Source organism: Oryctolagus cuniculus, chromosome X (assembly GCF_964237555.1).
Source record: "Oryctolagus cuniculus chromosome X, mOryCun1.1, whole genome shotgun sequence".
In the NCBI taxonomy this organism is placed as follows: Eukaryota; Metazoa; Chordata; class Mammalia; order Lagomorpha; family Leporidae; genus Oryctolagus; species Oryctolagus cuniculus.
Genome location: NC_091453.1, coordinates 77,134,188 through 77,154,420, shown reverse-complemented (window position 1 = coordinate 77,154,420; position 20,233 = coordinate 77,134,188).

Below are 20,233 nucleotides of genomic sequence, written 5' to 3'. Positions count from 1 at the left end.
AATTCCTGACCATGTGTTTATTCTCATATGCTTTCACTTTTTATTTAAATTATTTCATATAATACTGAAAAGTATAAAGAAGAAGTCAGTGACCACCCTAGATTTTACAGTTTCTCAGAGTTTGCTATATTCATTTCATATGTAAATACTACATACATAAACATAGTTTCTCTTGTAAGCAAAGATATAAATATCACATAATGTGGGTTTAACAACAATGATCGTAAAGTGAGGAAATAAGGATATATTATGTAAGTGGTAGTTTCAGTGTAGACAACATTTGTAAATGTATAACAAATAATATGGCATACTTTTTTTCTAGGGACATGTTTCATGTATTTCATATATATAGTATTATGAACATAATAATACTTCAAACCCACTCTACTTCCCTCCCTCCTGCTCTCCACCCTCCTCCTCCTTCCTTTTTATTTTTCTCTTAATTTTTGTTTTGACATACTTTACTTTATAATCACAAGCTTAGTCTTCCACTAAAAAAGAGTTCACCAAGTAGTATGTAGAAAGACCACTGCTCTTCAGGAGTATAAACAAGGGCTATCAATAATAATCAAATCTCAAGATCAATTTCACCTGTATACATTATATTTTTTGTACAAAATATATAGTTAGCACCAATCAGAGAAAATAAGATATTTTCTTTTTGGGATTGGCTTATTTCACTAAGTATAATGGTTTTGGGTTGCATCCATTTTGTTGTGAAAGATAGGATTTTGTTCTTTTTGTTGCTGAGTAATGTTCCATTGTGTATATACACCACATTTTATCTAGTCATCAGTTAATGGACATCTGGGTTGATTCCATATCTTAGCTATTGTGAATTGAGCTGCAATAAACATGGGGGGGGGTACAGATCACTGTTTCATATGCTGCTTTCATTTCCTTTGGGTAAATTTCCAGGATTGGGATGGGTGGGTCATATAGTGTATCTATTTTAAGTCTTTCACAATGTTTGTACTAGTTTACATTCCCACCAATAGTGGATTAGGGTGCCTTTTCTCCCACGTCCTCATTGGCATTTGTTGTTTATTTTTTTGATTTTTGGATAATAGCTGTGATGAGGTGAAACCCCATTGTAGTTTTGATTTACATTTCCCTGATGGCTAGTGATCCTGAGCATCTTTTCCTGTATCTATTGGCCATTAGAATTTCATAATTTGAAAAATATCTGTACATGTCTTTTTTTTCTTAGTTTGGTATTTGTATTTTTTATTAATATAAACAGAACAGATTTCATGGATTAAATAGATAAAGTACAAAGGAGACAACCACACTAACCCCCTCCCCAATTTCACTTCCCTCCTTCCCCTCTTTTCACCAGTTTTTGCAAGAACATAATTTTAATCCACTCTGTATTCATAGGCTTAATTCACCACTAACAATAATATTCAACAAGTAAAATGTATGAAGACTGCAGTTCCACAGCAGTACAAACAAGAGGACAGTTTTACCACAAAATTTCCATTTCATTCCTATACATTTTTGTATCCTATATTAATTGCCATATACCAAAGAAAACATGATATTTCTCTTTTAGATACTTGCTTATTACACTAAGCATAATGGTTTCAGGTTGCATCCATTTTGTTGCAAAATACAGGATTTCCTTCTTTTTTATGGCTGAGTATTCAATAGTGTATTATATATATCACATTTTCTTTATCCAGTCATCAGTTGATGGATATGATTGATTCCATATCTTAGGTATTGTGAATTGAGCTGCAATAAGCAGGAGGGCACAGATAACTCTTTCATATGCTGATTTCATTTCCTTTGGGTAAATGCCCAGGAATGGGATGGCTGGGTCATATGGTAGACTTTTTTTCAGATCTCTGAGGAATCTCTATACTGTCTTCCTGAATGTTTGTACTAGTTTGCATTACAAGCAACAGTGAAATAGTGTATCTTTTCTCCCATATCCTTAGTAGCATTTATTTTTTTTTTTTTTGATTTTTGGATGATAGCCATTCTATCTGGGATGAGGTGAAACCTCATTATGATTTTGACTTGCATTTCCCTGATGGCTAGCAATCCTAAACATTTTTTCATGTGTCTGTTGGCCATCTGAATTTCATCCTTTGAAAAATACCTTTTTATGTGCTTTGGTCTTTTCTTGACTGGATTGTTTCTTTTATTGTTGTTGAGTTTCTTGAGTTTTTTTAATTCTGGCTAGAGAATCCTTTATCAGTTGCATAGTTTGCAGATATTTTTTCCCATTCTGTCAGTTGCCTCTTCACTTTGTTGAGTGTTTTCTTTGCAGTACAGAAACTTCTTAGTTTGATGTAATTCTATTTGTCTGTTTTTGCTTTTATTACTTGTGCTTCTTGTGTCTTTTTCAAGAAGTCTGCCTATGCCAATGTCTTGTAGTTTTTCCTGATGTTTTCCTCTAGTAGTTTGAAGGTATCAGGTTGTATATTTAGGTTATTCATCTGTTTTAAGTTGATTATTGTTTAAAGTGTAGGTACGGGTCTTGTTTCATACTTCTACACGTGTAGATCCAGTTTTACTAGCACTGTTTGATGAAGAGACTGTCCTGTCTTCGGGGATTCATTTGAGCTCATTTCTCATAGATTAGTTGGTTGTAGATGCATGGATTAATTTCTGGGGTTTCTGTTCTGTTCTGATGGTCTAAATGTCTATTTTTTGCCAGTACTAGGCTGTTTTGATTATAACTGCCTGAAATAAGTCTTGAAATATGATATTATCATGCCTCTGGCTTTGTTTTTGTGGTTTAAGATTGATTTAGCTATTGAGGGTCTCTTGTGTTTCCATATGAATTTTTAAAAAAGATTTATGTAAGAGGCAGAGAGAGACAGGTCTTCATCTGCTGGTTCACTCCCCAGATGGCCGCAATGGCCCAAGCTGTTTCAATCCGAAGCCAGGAGCCACTACCTTCTTCTGGTTCTCCCACATAGGTGCAAGTGCACAAGGACTTGGGTCATCTTCTGCTGCTTTCCCAGTCTATAACAGAGAGCTGGATTGGAGGTGGAGCAGTCAGGACTTGAACTGGTGCCCATATGGGATGCTGGCACTGCAGGTGGTGGCTTTACCTGCTATGCCCCAGTACCTGCCCCTCCATATGAATTTTACCATCAGTTTTTCTAGATCTGAGAAGAATGTCATTGGTGTGTTAATTGAGATCGTATTGAATCTGTAAATTACTTTGAGTAGTTTGACATTTTGATTATATCAATTCTTCAAATCCAGGAACATGAAAATTTTTCCAATTTTTTGTGTCTTCTTCTCTTTTTCTCTTTAATGTTTTGTAATTTTCATTGTGGGCATCTTTCATATCTTTGGTTAAATCTACTCCAAGGTATTTAAATTTTTTTAAATAACTATTGTGAATGGGACTGATTTCACCAGTTTCCTCTCAACCATGGTTTTGTTTGTTTATAAAGTCTATTGATTATTGTTGGTTGATTTTATATCTTGCAACTTTACAAAACTTGCTTATGAGTTCCAATAGTCTTTTAGTGTTTTTTGTTCTCCTATATATAGGATCATGTCATCTACAAACTTAACAGGATTTTTTTTTGCTCTTGCTGATTTTCCTGAGCTCCTGATACATTCTGAATATTAAGCCTTTCCATATATATATATATATATATATACACTTTGCAAATGTTTTCTCCCATTCTGTTGGTTGCCTCTTTATTTTGTTAACTGTCATTTGAAGTGCAGAAACTTGTTAGCTTGATGTAATCCCATTTTTCTATTTTTGCTTTTACTACTTGTACTTCTGTGGTCTTATCCAGACAGTCTTTGCATATTCCAATGTCTTGCAGCATTTCCCCAATGTTTTCCTCTAGTAATTTGATAATTTCAGGTCTTAGCTTTAGACCCTTGAGTCACTGTAAGTTCATTTTGTATGGGGTGTTTCATACTGTGGCATGCAGAGATCCGGTTTTCCCAGCAGCATTTGTTGAAGAGATTGTTCTTTCTCCAGGGAGTGATTTTGACTTATTTTCCAAGGTTAGTTGTGGGGCCGGTGCTATGGTGTCATGGTTAAAGCCACTGCCTCCACTGCCTGCAGTACTTGCATCCAATATGGGCGCCAGTTCAAGTCCTGGCTGCTCCACTTCCATCCAGCTCTCTGCTATGGCCTAAGAAAGCAGTAAGAAGATGATCCAAGTCTGTGGGCTCCTGCATCCATGTGGGAGACCCAGAAGAAGCTCCTGGCTTCTGGCTTTGGATCAAGGCAACTTTGGTCATTGCAGCCATCTAGGGAGTGAATGAGGGGCTGGAAGAGCTCTTTTTCTCTCTGCCTCTCAAGTAAATAAATAAATCTTTAAAAAAATTGTCATGTGGCCGGTGCCACGGCTCACTAGGCTAATCCTCCGCCTGCGGCGCCGGCACCCCGGGTTCTAGTCCCGGTTGGGGCAACGGAGTCTGTCCTGGTTGCTCCTTTTCCAGTCCAGCTCTCTGCTGTGGCCCGGGAAGGCAGTGGAGGATGGCCCAAGTCCTTGGGCCCTGCACCCCATGGGAGACCAGGAGAAGCACCTGGCTCTTGACTTTGGATCGGCGCAGCGCGCCAGCTGTAGTGGCCATTTAGGGGGTGAACCAACGGAAGAAGACCTTTCTCTCTGTCTCTCTCTCACTTTCTAACTCTGCCTGTCAAAAAAAAAAAATTGTCATGTGCTACCAAGGCTATGGAAAACTCTTGAGTTCACAAACTCTGACCCTCAGTTTTTTTCTTTTTCCCCACATTCCCGGTTCAGAAGCTTCATGTAGTTACAAGTTCCTAGCCGCCTGTTTTCGCTCCCCACCAGAATCAGGTTTTTCCACTTGGCTGATTGCCAGGCGCAGTCCGGAGCGGAAGCAGCTGTTATGTATTTCCAAAATGGCACCAGCTCTGTCGGCTCGTGTGGCTTTGTGAGGTGAGTGGAGATCGAGAATCGTGTTTCTACTGTCTATTTTATTTTTTCTTTCTTCTAGTTTGGCTGGTGTACTTTCCCCCACCGGGCTTCCAGCCTCATTCCCTCTAGGCTCTTCTGCCAATGTCTTGGGCTACTGTGGTATCGTCTTGCCTCACTTTCCAGCGCTGGTGCAGAGGCACTCGGCAGCTGGAGTCGCGAGTCGTGGGTGCCCTCGCCTTCCACATAGGTCCACGGTGTTCCTCTAATTACGGAAGAGATTCCTCTGCCATTTTTTCCCCTGACTCTTCCCTGAGACTACACTATCTCCACTTTTATTAAACTATCTTCTCCTGGACTAGATCAGTAAGCTCCCTCCCTGTTCTGCCATCTTGGACTCTTGTAATCTGTCTTGAAATGTGGTATTGTAATGCCTCCAGCTTTGTTTTCATTGCTTAGATTGCTTTAGCAATTTGGGGTCTTTTGTGTTTCCGTATGAATTTTAGAGTCATTTTTCCTAGATCTGGAAAAACATCTTTGGTAATTTACCTGGGATTGCATGGAATCTATAAATTGCTTTGGGTAGTATGGACATTCTGATGATATTAATTCTTCCAAACCATGAACATTGTAATTTTTCATGTCCTTAATTAAATATATCCCAAGATATGTAAATTTTTTGTAGCTATTTTGAATGAGAATGATCTTACAAGTTCTTCCTTAGCCATAACATTTTCTTTTTTATTAAGATTTAATTATTTTATTTGAATGGCAGAGTTACAGAGAGGCAGAGGCAGAGAGAGGGAGAGAAAGAGGTCCTCCATCCACTAGTCTACTCCTCAGATGGCCGCAAAACCTGGAGCTGCGCTGATCTGAAGCCAGGAGCCAGGAGCCTCCTCCAGGTCTCCCATGCAGGTGCAGGGGCCCAAGGACTTGGGCCATCTTCCACTGCTTTCCCAGGCCTTTGTAGAGAGCTGGATAGGAAGTGGAGCATCCAAGACTTGATCCGGCACCCACATGGGATGCCAGTATTGCAGGCGGTGACTTTACTTGCTTCACCACAGTGCTGGCCCTGCATTTTCTGTGTTTATAAATGCTATTTGTTATTGTGTATTGATTGTACATCCTGCAACTTTCTGAAACTCTCTAATGAGTTCCAGTAGTCTCTTAGTAGTCTTAGTTTCCCTACGTATAGGATCGTATAGGATCAGGTCTTGTACAAGCAGGGATAATGTGACTTCCAACTTTCCCTTTGGTTCCCCTTTGATTTCTTTTTCTTGTCTAATGGCTCTGGCTAAAACTTTGAGAACTATATTGAATAATAATTGTGAGAGTTGACATCCTTGTCTGGTTTCAGATCTTTGTGGGCTTGCCTCCATCTTTTTCCCATTCAATGTGATGCTGGCTGTGGTTTTGTCATATATTGCCTTGATTGTGTTGAGGAATGTTCCTTCTATACCCAATTTGCCTAAGATTTTTATCATAAAAGGATGTTGTATTTATCAAATGCTTTCTGTGTATCTATTCAGATAATTATATGGTTTTTATTCTTCAGTTTTTATTCTTCACCACTTGGTGTAGGTGAATGATTTTTCTGATGTGTTGTTGGATTCAGATAGCTAGTATTAGTTAAAGTGATCAGTTTAAGTTCATAATTGATCATAAAGAGAGGATTAAGTGTCAAAGGGATTACATAAATAAGACCATAATAATTTCCTTTATTATTTATTTATTTTTAATGCTAATAATAATTGATAGCATTAAAAAGGAGAGAGGTCTTCCATCCGCTGGTTTACTCCCCAAATGTCTGCAATGGCTGGAATTGTTTTTTTAAAATTCTTTTTCAGATGACTCAGTATTGGTGTATAGGAATGATACTGATTTTTTAAAAATGTTTCCCTTTGTTTTAAGATTTGTTTATTTACTTGAAAGAGTGGCAGAGAAAGAGAGGGAGAGACAGAGACAGAGGGAGAGGGCGAGAGAGTCAGATCTTCTCTGTGCTGATTCCCTCTCCAAATAGCTCCAACAGCTATGGCTGGAGCAGCCTGAAGCCAGGAACTTGAACCCCATCTGAGTCTCCTAAATGGGTAGCAGGGTTCTAAGTACTTTGGCAGTCTGCTGCTTTCCCAGGCACATTAGCAGGAAGTTGAACTAGAAGTGAAGCACCCAGGCCTTGAACCAGGCCTCAAATATGTGATGCTAGTGTTGCAATTGACAGCTTACTTTGCTGTCCCTCAAGTCTGCCCCCACCCCATTTTGAATTTTTGATGTTTCTTTTGACCTCTTTACACATTGACTTTTAACTTTTTATTGTAATAATTATTTTTTAGTCTTTAAAGATATAAATTAGCTCTACATGTTTACAATATTAGAGCATTCTGAATTTGTTAGTATAGTTACTCTTTTTTTTTCTGAAGATTTATTTATTTGAGAGGCAGAGTTAGAGAGAGAGAGAGAGAGAGAGAGAGAGAGAAAGAAAGGTCTTCCATTTGCTGGTTCACTCCCCAAATGGCTGCAATGGCTGGAGTTGGGCCAATCCGAAGCCAGGACCCAAGAGCTTCTTCCGGGTCCCCCACACAGGTGCAAGGGCCCAAGGACTTGGACCATCTTCCATGGCTTTCCCAGGCCATAGCAGAGAGCTGGATTGGAAACAGAGTATCTGGGACTCGAACCAGTGCCCATATGGGACTCTGGCACCACAGGTGGAGGATTAACCTATTATGCCACAGCCCAGCACCAGTATAGTTACTCTCACCAGTGAGTTTTCCACCTTTTTATATTTTCTTCTTAGTTGTTTGACTGTCTTTCAGTTAGAAGAACTCCCTCTAGTATTTCTTGTAACACAGATATGATGGTGATAAATTCTCTCAGCTTTTGTTTACCTGGAAATGTCTGTATTTATTTATTTATTTTTTTGATATCTGAAGTATGGCTTTGCTGGATAGTTCTCTTGACAGGCAGCTTTGTTCTTCAGTACGGTAAAAGTCTCATCTTATTTCTTCCTGGGATGAAAGGTTTCTTCTGAGAAGTCTACAGTCAGACAAATTGGGATCCTTTATGTGTTATTTGCTTCTTTTTCTCTTGTAGTTTGAGAATTCTCTCCTTAACGTCGGAGAACTTTGGGTAGATACAGTTGGGTTAAATCTGACTTATGACCTTTGACCTTCCTGTACCTGGATAGTTGTTTGTCTCTTTGGGTTTGGTGTTTTGTCATTATCTCTTTGAATATGTTTTCTACGCCTTTGACATTCTCATGTCCCTCTTGAATCCTAATACCTGGAATATTTGCTTATTTTCATGTTTCTGATAAGATTCCTTCATTCCTCTTGCTTCTCTTTTCTGCTCCAATTGTATATCTTCAAATAGCCTGTCTTGGAACTCACTGATTATTTCTCACATTTGATCTATCTATTCTGCTATTGATTTCTGCATTCATATTTTTTCATTTCATTCAATATATTTTCCATTTGAAGCCTTTCAATTTGGTATTGCTTAATTATATCCATCTCTCCATTAGAATATTAAATTGTTCTCTATGTTCTCTAATTTTGCTGGGTTTCCTTAAAGTTATTCTCTAATTTCGCTGGGTTTCCTTAAAACAGCTATTTTGCAATCTCCATTTGAGCATTTGGAAATGTTGATTTCTGGCATCGTATTTTGCTTGTCACGGATCCCTGGAAGCTCTGGATGCTTTTTGGAGTACAATGTCATCTTCACGTTAAAGAATTAGTTTTAGTAATGCAGATTCACTTGTGGCTGTCATTCTAGAAAATCTAAGCCCTCTGTTCCACTGAGGGGGGCTGTCTCCCTGATGTTGCACCTATCAGCCACTGGGGATGAAGCTTTGTTTGCTCAACCAGGATCCCAGAGTTCCACTGTCACTGAAGGAGGTCTGGAGGTACTATTTCCAAGCCCTAGCCTAAGGACAGGGACTCTTAGAATCTTCACAATGCTGGGTGTTATCAGCCTAACACTGAATTCCAAAAACAATCTTCACAATGCTGGGTGTTATCAGCCTAGCACTGAATTCCAAAAACAATCCTGTGATTCCTTGTGGTCTTTTCAGGGTACCAGCTCCTCAGGCAGACCCTAGGTGGGTCATATCTGGGTCTCACAGTCAGTAGGTTTTGTTTAATCATTGGGGGTGCACATCAGGCCTGTAAAAGGCTGTGCTGTGTGCCAAGTCTGTCTCTAAGGGCAGAAATATTACAAGTCCAGAGACTCCATCTACAGGCAATAGCCTGGCATCTATAGCGCTTGTGAAGGGTACTTGGTGTGTGTATATCTGTTCACATTCATGTCTCTGCAGGGAGAGATTATTGGAGCTTCTGTCTCAGATTTGATCTTGGCTCTGTCCCCTTTGTTAATTTTATTCAGACTTATTTATTTACTTGAGATGCGGAGTTACAGACAGGGAGAGGGAGAGACAGAGAGATGTTCCATCCGCTGGTTCACTCCCCAAATGGCCGCAAAGTCCAGAGGTGGGCTGATCCAAAGCCAGGAGCCAGGAGCTTCTTCCTGGTCTCCCATGTGGGTGTAGGGGCCCAAGGACTTGGGCCATATTCCACTGCTTTCTCAGGCCATAGCAGAGAGCTGAATCAGAAGAGGAGCAGCTAGGACACGAACTAGTGCCCATATGGGATGCTGGCACTACAGATGGCGGTTTATCTTTTTTTGCCACAGTGTTGGTCCCCCATGTTCCCATTAAAAAATTATTCTACACATTTTCACATTTATTTTCTGAATCTACATTTTGGGTAGTTTTTGATCTAAAGCTCTGTGAAATATTATCAAATGTAGACTGAAAATCCTGGCTCCTGTCTTTGGAATGTCCCTGCCCTGGCCATTGCGGCCATTTGAGGAGTGAACCAGGTGATGGAAGAAATAAATAAATTTAAAAGATTAAGTTTAATTCATTTATTTAAAATATTGTTTCTTTTATTAAAAGAGTTACAGGAAGAGACAGAGAGATCTTCTAACCGCTGGTTCTTTCCCCAAATGGCCACAATGGCCATGTCAAATAAAGCCAGAATCCTGGAACTCCAGTTGAGTGGCAGGGCCGCAATTACTTGGGCCATGTTCCTCTGCTTTCCCAGGAACATTAGCAGGAAGCTGGATTGGAGGTGGAGTATCCAAGACTTGTATTGGCATTCATTCTGGCATTTTTGCAGGCAGTGTCTTAATCTAATGTACCACAATGCAGGCTCTAGTTTAACTTAACAATTTGAAAATAATTATACATATAATTTTTAAATAAAATTTTAAGAGAACACATATAAAAATTACAAATATTTATGGGGTACCATGTGATATTTGAGTGCATGTATATGTTATGTAATGTCTAATCAGGACATAATATATATATATATATCTCCTTATATATTTAATAGTTCTTTTTTTTTTATTTTTTTTATTTTTGACAGGCAGAGTGGACAGTGAGAGAGAGAGACAGAGAGAGAAAGGTCTTCCTTTGCCGTTGGTTCACCCTCCAATGGCCGCCGCTGCAGCCGGCGCACCGTGCTGATCCGATGGCAGGAGCCAGGATCCAGGTGCTTTTCCTGGTCTCCCATGGGGTGCAGGGCCCAAGCACCTGAGCCATCCTCCACTGCACTCCCTGGCCATAGCAGAGAGCTGGCCTGGAAGAGGGGCAACCGGGACAGAATCCGGCGCCCCGACCGGGACTAGAACCCGGTGTGCCGGCGCCGCAAGGTGGAGGATTAGCCTATTGAGCCACGGCGCCGGCCCAATAGTTCTTACTAGTGAAAACATCTAAAATATTAATTTCTTTTTTTAAAGATTTATTTGTTTTATTTGAAATAGTTACAGAGAAGCAGAGGCAGAGAGAGAGAGAGAGAGGTCTTCCATCCGCTGGTTCACTCCCCAAATGGCCCCAATGGCCAGAGCTGTGCCGATCTGAAGCCAGGAGCCAGGAGCTTCCTCCGGGACTCCCACGTGGGTACAGGGTCCCAAGGACTTGGGCCATCTTCTACTGCTTTCCCAGGCCACAACAGAGAGGTGGATCAGAAGTAGAGCAGCCGGGAGACGAACTGGCACCCATATAGGATGTTGGCACTGCTGGCTGTGGCTTTACCTGCTATGCCACAGCGCTTGCCCCTCACAAGCAGTTTTAATTGATAGGTTTAAAACAAGTAGGTAGGAGTTCTTAGAGGTCACACAAATAGCTAAGAGGTCATCGCTGTGGAAAATCTGCACAGTCCGTGTGGTATGTGAGGGTGTATAGGGCAAGCCGTGTAGACTGTATTTAGCTTTCCCATAAGGAAGCAGTTGACAGGAGACAGTTGGTTAAGAGAGATGGATATGTGAATGGGTAACATAGAGGAAGTATGAGGAAGGGTAAAGCTGGGAACCACATCAAGGGTGATTCAGCTCTGATTCTGGTATTGGTAAGTACAAATTATATTTAAAATGGCAGCTGAATTTTAAGCATTCACTATAGAGCCTTCCTTTCTTGGCCACACCATCTCTTGTAGAACTTGTGGCATGCAGATCTAGGGAGGGGCAGGATGGGAGAATAGCTCAACTGCCACAAAGTATCACTGTTCTTAAGGGGATTTAGTAGATTTTCTTTAAAAAGTGCTTCTTCATTTGATATATGCCCTTTGGTAAATTTTCAGAGACTTTAAATCTTATATTTTAAAAAACATTAAAATACTTTTTGCCAATTTTTGGTAGTATCCCTATATCGCCCTCCCCCCACTTTTTTAAAATCTGAGAGTCAAAATGAGACAGATGGGCAAGATGGAAAATTCCCATCTGTTGATTCACTCCCTAAATGTCCACAAAAGCCAAAGTAGAGCCAGGCTGAAACCAGGAGCCAGGAATTCAATTTACGTCTCCTCGGTGGGTGGCAAGGACCCAAGCACTTGAACCATTACCTTTGTCTCTCAGGGTGTACATTAGCAGGAAGCTGGAATTGGGAATGGAGCTGGAATTTGAATCCAGACACTCTGATACAGGATGCAGGAGTCGTAACTGGAGTTTTTAATCATTACACCAAATGCCCATTGCTATCATACTTTTAATGTTTCAATTCTCTGTTAGTTTTTCCCATTTCTTTCTTGATTTTGGTAATTTTTTTCTATTTATTCTTCTTGATTAATCTTAGTAGAGAATGTAATTTAAATCCTTTAAAGGTTGAAACTTTTTAAAGATTTAGTAGTCATAAAGATTGAACAGGATTTTTTTTGATTTTCTCTATTACATGTGGTTTTTCTACTTCATCTCTGGTCTTTGTTATTTTATACTTTCTTTTGTGGGTAAATTTCTTTTTTTTGAGATGGTAACTTAAATAACTGAAGTTGAATTCTTCTTTTCAAATATATAATCTATGTATTTGTTCTAAATACTGCTCAGCACAAGCTATTTGTCATATTTGTATATATCCTTCTGTTAGTATTTTATAATTTTCATTCTGATTTCTTCCTTCACGTGTAATATATCTAAGGTATTCCTTAATTTCCCAACATTTGGTGCTATTATAAATTTTATTTTTTAAAAGATTTGTTTATTTGAAAAGTAGAGTGACAGAGGAAGAGAATGATATATATATATATAATCTATCTATCTATCTATATCTATCTATCTATCTATCTATATGAGAGAGAGAGAGAGAGAGAGAGGATCTTCTACCTGCTGGTTCATTTCCCAGATGCCTACAATAAGCAGGCCTGGGACAGGATATAAGGGGAACCAAGCACTCTGAGTCTTCCACATGGAGGGCAGGGACTCAAGAACTTGTGCCATCATCTGCTGCCTTCCCAGGTGCATTAGCAGGAGGCTGCATTAGAATCAGAGGAGCACAGACTCAAATTGGCACTCTGATATTGGAGGTGGTTGTGGCATGTGGATGCTTAACCTGCTGTGCCACAATGCCAACCCCAGTTAAATTTTATTGTTTTTTTTTTTTCTTGGTTGCACTTTGCTCAGAGAACATATTCCTAATGAATTAAAGCATTTTCTATTTGTTGAGGTCCATTTAATGGTTGCATTTGTCCAATTTTGGTAAATAGACTATGTTTACTTAAAAACATTTTGAAGTCTATTAGAGTTTGAATGGTGGGAATGCAGCCATTATGGAAAACAGTATGGAGATTTCTTAGAAAACTAAAAATGGATCTACATATGACCCAGCTATCTCACTCCTGGAAATATAGCCAAAGGAAGTGAAATCAACATTGGAAAGCCGGCGCCGTGGCTCAATAGGCTAATCCTCCACCTTGCGGCGCCGGCACACCGGGTTCTAGTCCCGGTTGGGGCGCCGGATTCTGTCCCGGTTGCCCCTCTTCCAGGCCAGCTCTCTGCTATGGCCAGGGAGTGCAGTGGAGGATGGCCCAGGTGCTTGGGCCCTGCACCCCATGGGAGACCAGGAAAAGCACCTGGCTCCTGGCTCCTGCCATCGGATCAGCGCGGTGCGCCGGCTGCAGCGGCGGCCATTGGAGGGTGAACCAACGGCAAAGGAAGACCTTTCTCTCTCTGTCTCTCTCTCTCACTGTCCACTCTGCCTGTCAAAAAAAAAAAAAAAAAAAGAGGTACCTGTGTTCCCATGTTTATAGCAGCTTGATTAACAATAACAAAGATAAAGAATCAACCTAGATGTTATAGATGGCAGTGCTGGCATCTTGTGTGGGTGTAGTTTTGATTCTAGGCTACTCTACTTCTGACAGGGGTTGGCGCTATGTCATAGTAGGTTAAGTGTCTGCCTGTGGTGCTGGCATTCTGTATGGGTGCCAGTTCGAGAACTGGTTCTTCTACTTCCCATCCAGCTCTCTGTGATTGGCCTGGGAAAGCAGTGGAAGATGCCCCTTCACCGATGTGGGAGACCCCAGGGGAAACTCCTGGCTCCTGGTTTAGGATTGACCCAGCTCTGGCCATTGTGGCTATGTGGGAAGAGAATCAGCAGATGGAAGACCTTTCTCTCTGTCTCTCCCTCTCTGTCTGTAACTCTGCCTCTCAAATAAATAAATTTAGTTGACCACCTGCCTCGGCTCTTTAAAAAAACAGGATAATGTGGTATATGTGTGTTATGGAGTATTAGTCATAAAAAGGATGAAATTCTGACATTTGCAACAAAATGGATGGAACTGGAGATCATTATGCTAAATGAAATAAAACAGACTGAGAAACACAAATATCACATATTCTTATTTGTGGAAGTTAATATACAAAGAGTATAAAAATTGTGTGGCTGTTATGTCATTTGGTATATAGTTAGAAATAGTACTTCACTGATATATCTTTCTTCATGTTAAAAATAGATTTATTTTTAATATAAATTATTTGTTAAGTCTCATTTGTTAATTGTATTTTCTGTGTTTCCTATATTTTTGCAGAATTTTCCTTCAGCTTGTTAAGTTATTTTGAGAAATATATTATAACATTTGAAATATTCTCCTATAATGATTGTCAATGTGTCAGTTTTTCTTCTTGTTCTTGCATACTTTTGCTTTTTGTATTTTGAACTGTTTTATGAAGCGTGTAAAATACAGGCCAAACTGCACAGTTATCGGGAACAGTGCCCCATGGCTGCCCTCACTTCAGACACCAGGAACTTTACAAATTCAGGGGTTGCTGTGATCATTTTCATATTCAATAATCTACCAGAATGGCTCAGGAAAAGACTATAATTATGACTATAGTTTTATTATAGCAAACGTGTACAAAGTAGAACCAACTAAAGGGGACATTACCTAGAGTTAAGTCTGGCCAAGTTCTGAATGTAAATCTTGCACTTTCCTTATGGACACATTAACTTCCTGGCACCAGTTTATGATAATATTAAAAAAAAAATACTGCCTCCCATGGAAGCTGACATGAGATTTTGATTTCCAGAGTTTTTACTGGGGCTTGATCACATGTAGCTTGCAGGTCTGACCTTTAGTTTCCAGTGTCTTTCATAGGTTCGGGCTGTCTATGGTTTCCATTTCCTCAGGCGGTTAAAACTGAAGTGGTGTGGATTATAGCCCCCATCTTAAATCATGTTGTTAGAATGGTGAATAAGCCCCAAGGAAAGCAAAGCTACTCCTGTAAGGAAGAACATTCCATGGGCTTATAGATTGCTTTTTGCAGTCAAGAGCAGAGGTCAAAACTCTTTTAGGTTAATTCTTTACTGTGTAGTAAATTTTTAGATTTACAATTTTGATATCTTACTTTTTTTGAAAGATTTTATTTATTTATTTGAGAGGTAGAATTACAGACAGTGAGAGAGAGGGAGAAAAAGGTCTTCCTTCCATTGGTTCACTCCCCAAATGGCTGCAATGGCTGGAGCTGTGCTGATCCAAAGCCAGGAGCCAAGTGCTTCTTCCCAGTCTCCCATGGGAGTGCAGGGGCCCAAGCACTTGGGCCATCTTCTGCTGCCTTCCCAGGCCACAGCAGAGAGCTGGATTGGAAGAGGAGCTGTCGGGACTAGAATCAGCACCATATGGGATGCTGGTGCTGCAAGCGGAGGATTAACCTACTGTGCCATGGTGCAATCCCCAATATTGTACATTCTGATTGATCTTTTTATTGTTATGAAATTGCTGTCTTCATTTCTAGTAATCCTTGTGAGTCTAGATGTCTGATATTAATTTAGCTATAACATTTCTTTTGGTTAGTGATTGCATAGTGTATTGCTTTTATCTATGGAATTCTAATCTTTGTCTTATATGAATTGATGGAGAAAGGGCTCTACGTTTCGAAGGCATTCTGCCTAGCCCAGGCATCCTCTGCATGCAGCACATATTTTGGAACTACATCTGGCTGCATGCATGTGTCCCTTCTCTAAACCTCTGCCAAAAGCAATTCTGTTTCCTCTCCCTCTGCAATGCTCCTCTTTGGGGCTTTACATCAGTGTTTGCAGTGGATTCTCAGCCTTCTACCTACACTCAGAATGGACAATTCTTCTCAGGTCAATGCAGCAGCAGAGAATAGCTCACATGTCTTTGTTTCTTCCATTTCCTGCACCTTACCTTTTCTTTTCCTAAACACATTAGCACCTATCTGCTGCTGCTGCTTTTATATCATTTAGAAAATTATCTAGCTCTGCCAGTGACTCCCTTCCAATTATAACACAAGTTCTACCACAAAGTTGAAGATAGCTTTTACTTTTCCTTCAAATTTTCTTTCATCCAAGCTGAACACTCCAATTTCTTCATTGGCTCTAGTGAAATAATTTGAAAACCACTTGCCACCCTGGTTCTCTGTCAGGCATTAGAATTAATCACATTATTATTGATGTGAGCTTATCAAAGCAATGGAATGGTATAATCACCTTCATTTTGAATACTCTAGCTCTATTAATGTGGCTCAGGTTTGCACTGGATTTTCTTTCTTTTTTAAACATTTATTTATTTATTTAAGAGACAGAGCTAGAGAAGAGAGAAATGTCTTCCATCTGCTGGTTCACCTCCCAAATGGCCACAATGACTGCAGCTGGGCCAATCCAAAGCCAGGAGCCAGGAGCTTCTTCCAGGTTTCCCACATGGGGTTCAAGGGCCCAAGCACTTAGGCCATCTGCTGCTGCTTTCCCAGGCACAGAGAGTTGGATTGGAAGTAGAGCGGCCGGGACTCAAAACAGCGTCCATATGGGATGCCAGCACTGCAGGCAGAGGCTTAACTCACTACACCATGGTGCCAGCCCTAGTTTTTTCTTTTTTCATAGTTGTTAAGGGTACATCAAGATTTGTCTGTGCAAACTGATACTGTGTATTTAAACTCTGCTGTCTAAATGTTAAGTATTGATATATTTAGGGGGGAGACTTAGGATCTAATTGTCACCTCTTTTTTTCCCCACAGAAACCTTTTTTAATGACTGCAAATTTCATAAGTACGACTTTAGGAATACAATGATTCTTCCCATCACACCCACTCTCCCACTCCCACTCCCACTCAACTGTCAGGGTACAAATCATTAAGGACAGAGGTCCTGCATGGGGAGTTAGTGCACTGTGACTCCTGTTGTTAATTTAAAGCTTACACTATTATGTTTGAACTCAGTGACCACCTAAGGCTCTTAACCTGAGCTGCATAAGCTATGGAAGCCCTTTGAATCCACAGTCTCCGTCAGTATTTAAACAAGGCCATAAGCAAAGTGGAAGTTCTCTCCTCCCCTCAGAGAAAAGTACATCCTTCTTTGATGGTCCCTTCTTTCCACTGGGGTCTCACCCACTGAGATCCTTCATGTAAATTATTTTTTGCCAAGGTGTCTTGGTTTCCATGCCTGAGATGCTCTCATGGGCCTTTCAACCAGACCAGAGTGCCTTAAGGGCTGATTCTGAGGTAATTGTGACCTCTGAGAGGTGGAACTTGGGGGTGGTCTTTAGATCATTGGGACACCCCCTTGGAGGGGTGTTATTATGAGAGGCTTGATTATTTATTTTGAGTTCTGTCTAGTTATTCTCTCTGCTTCCTGGCTCTGCATTTGATCTTTCCTTTGCTCCCACTGAACCCACCTTGAGCAGTCTCCACAGCTTCTGGATTATGGAGCCACCCAGTCTTGACCTGTAACCTCTAAATTGTAAGCTGAAATATTATTTTGCAGTAAACTGATGTATTCAGAACTTCATCACATGAACATCTCCCCAATCCATTTATTACTACTGACACTACCACTATTATTACTAACATTTGTTGAAAACTATGTTCTATATGTATTAACTCCTTTTATTACTTGGTAAAAAAACATATTATTCCTATTTTGTGACTGAAGAAAATGAGAGGTCTAATAATTTGTCCACGGTTCTACAACTGTACTGTATCTAGAATTTAGGGTTATCAACTTATCCCAATTTGTTTGAGACTTCCACAGTTTTAGTACCAAAAGTCTATGTACCAGGAAACATCATTTCTTGGTGAACTGGGATGCTTGGTCACCCCAGTAAAATCTGAACTCAGTATATCTGTCATCTGAACTCAGGTCTTTAATCATACTACACTACCACTTCCCTGAGAAAGTAGTGGTGATTTACTAAACTATTTGATGTCATGCAATGTGATTTTATGTCTTGCCAGGTAATTTGATGTTTTGCTGCGTGCCTGGGTTGGAAAAGCCAGGGTCAGTGGATCAAAGTTAGAAGATATTGTGTCATTTCAATATGAGAGAGCACTATCTAACATGAAATGCAAATATAGAATGAATTGTCTAAAAGGGTTTTACTTGTGCTTTGTACTACTTTAAAATTCAGTGTAACTTAATAAATACAGTCTTGTTAAATTGTAATTATATTTTCCTCTAGAATCTGAAAGTTACATTCAGATTCTATGATCTAACAACTTAGGTATACTTTCTAAATGCATGTGGTTCACAATAAGCCTTGTATGTTTTTGGTTAAATCATTGATATAAATGGTATATCTGATTCCTTATTTATAATCCTGTTTCAAAAAATTTGAAGCACCTTACAGTGAAATAACATGCAATAGTATAATGGTAATTCACAAATATGAAACCTTTAAATACTCACATTAAGGTGATTCTTCATGGAATGAAAATATAAACCAAATGAGAGCTTTCATCTGGTTTCACTTGTTTGAAGAATAAAACATAGAATATTTAGAAGAACAGGTCTTACTTCAATCTCCTAGGTATATTACTTTTTGCATGTTTTAAACACAGGAATTACATGGTATTTGGTTTGAAACTGTATTAAATAGTAAGGGCCTGAAGTGCTAGTGTTTTACATTGCTAGATGACAATGTGTGTGCTATAGAAACCAGTTAGTTTGCTCATATTATAATGTTGACAAAGGGGAATTAATTTTCCCAGTGTACATTATTTTCTCTGCACTTAGCCTTCAACCAAGCAAATTAAAATTATTTAAGGGCTAGTAGGACAACATTAGTGATTGTGCCTTAGAGACTAACAAAAATTTTGTTAATCTGTGATTTTTAATTTCAGTGGCAATAATATAATAGAACCAGACTGCCTGGATTCAAATCCCAGTTCTGTCATTTATGAGCTGATGGCCCTGGGAAATGAACTTTACATCTGTCACAGTTTTCTCACTTATAAGTTAGAGATGATGATGGTGATGATAAAGGTTCCCAACATCAAAGGGCTTTGTAAGGGTTAAATAAGTTTATGTATCAGGAAAATAGTTTTCAACCTCAGCTGTACATTGCAATCACCTGGTAAATTCATAAACTAATGCTTGGACTGATGCCACCCACAGATATTTTGGTTTAATTGGTTTCCAGTGAGGCCTGGTCATCTGGTATTTTATAGCTCCCCAGATGGTTCTCATTTGCAGCCAAGGTTAAAAAACCTTGATCTAAAATAATTATAGGAGCACCTGGCAAATATTAAGCACTTGGTAGGTGTTAGCTATTATCATTACCATATATATGTTGGAAAATAATCTGAGTGACAGTTAGCTTTCACATATTCTTAGTAACATGAATTCTCTTTCATGATAGTATAATAATCTGAAGATTTTGTTTTGCTTTGCTTACACAATTTATTCGTATGCTGGTTTATTTTCTTTACTCTGGCAAGGAGAGGCAAGCTGTAATCTAATAATACTGACCTGATGGATATAGATAAGTGTGTAGTTTGTTCCAGATTTATTCCATAAACTGCCTCTTAAAATATTAAATTCAGAATATTTTTTTTCTTGTCCCATTCTGAATTATATAAGCTAGTCCTTGATGACTGATTTATAGGGAAATCAACCTCCCAGTCCATAGAGAGTCCATGTGCAAGGTTTAGATAACCTCCCACCCACCACAACACTGAAGTCATCTGATTGCTTTCTTATTATTTACAAAGAATTCATAGAGATTAAAGGATTTCCAAACTGTAGGCAGATCTTTAAAAACAACATGGTCCTTAAGAAATAATAAAAATGCTAAATTATATTTATCTTATTAAGAAAATAAATCATGACACAGAAGGAAGATATTTTTGCTCTTTGAGTCCATGATGTTCCTCCTGTAGTTTAACTAAATGTAGCGTTTGACCCTCTACTAGCAAATTTCATCTTATGTAGAAATATAGTGCCTAAAATCCTTGAAAATATGGCATTTTACTTTATAGAATGTGTCTCTTCCAAACATCTGATACTAACATGGAGGCATAACTTACAGATTAGGAATTTTTTTAAAAGTTTTTTTATTTATTTATTTGAGAGGTAGGAGTTTTATGTTCTAAGGCCAAAGTTAGCCACATTCCAAGAGCACATTCTTGGCCATTGGAAGATATTTTAAAAAGTCCTCTGCTATGTGTTTTATGTGGTGTAACTAAAACTAGCTGCAGGTTATGCAAGATGACTTAAATTGGCTAATCTGTTTCATTCAGGTGGAAGAACGCTACACTCAGAAATCACTTTGTGATGTAAATATCTGAAAGTTTTTAAGTCTAAATTG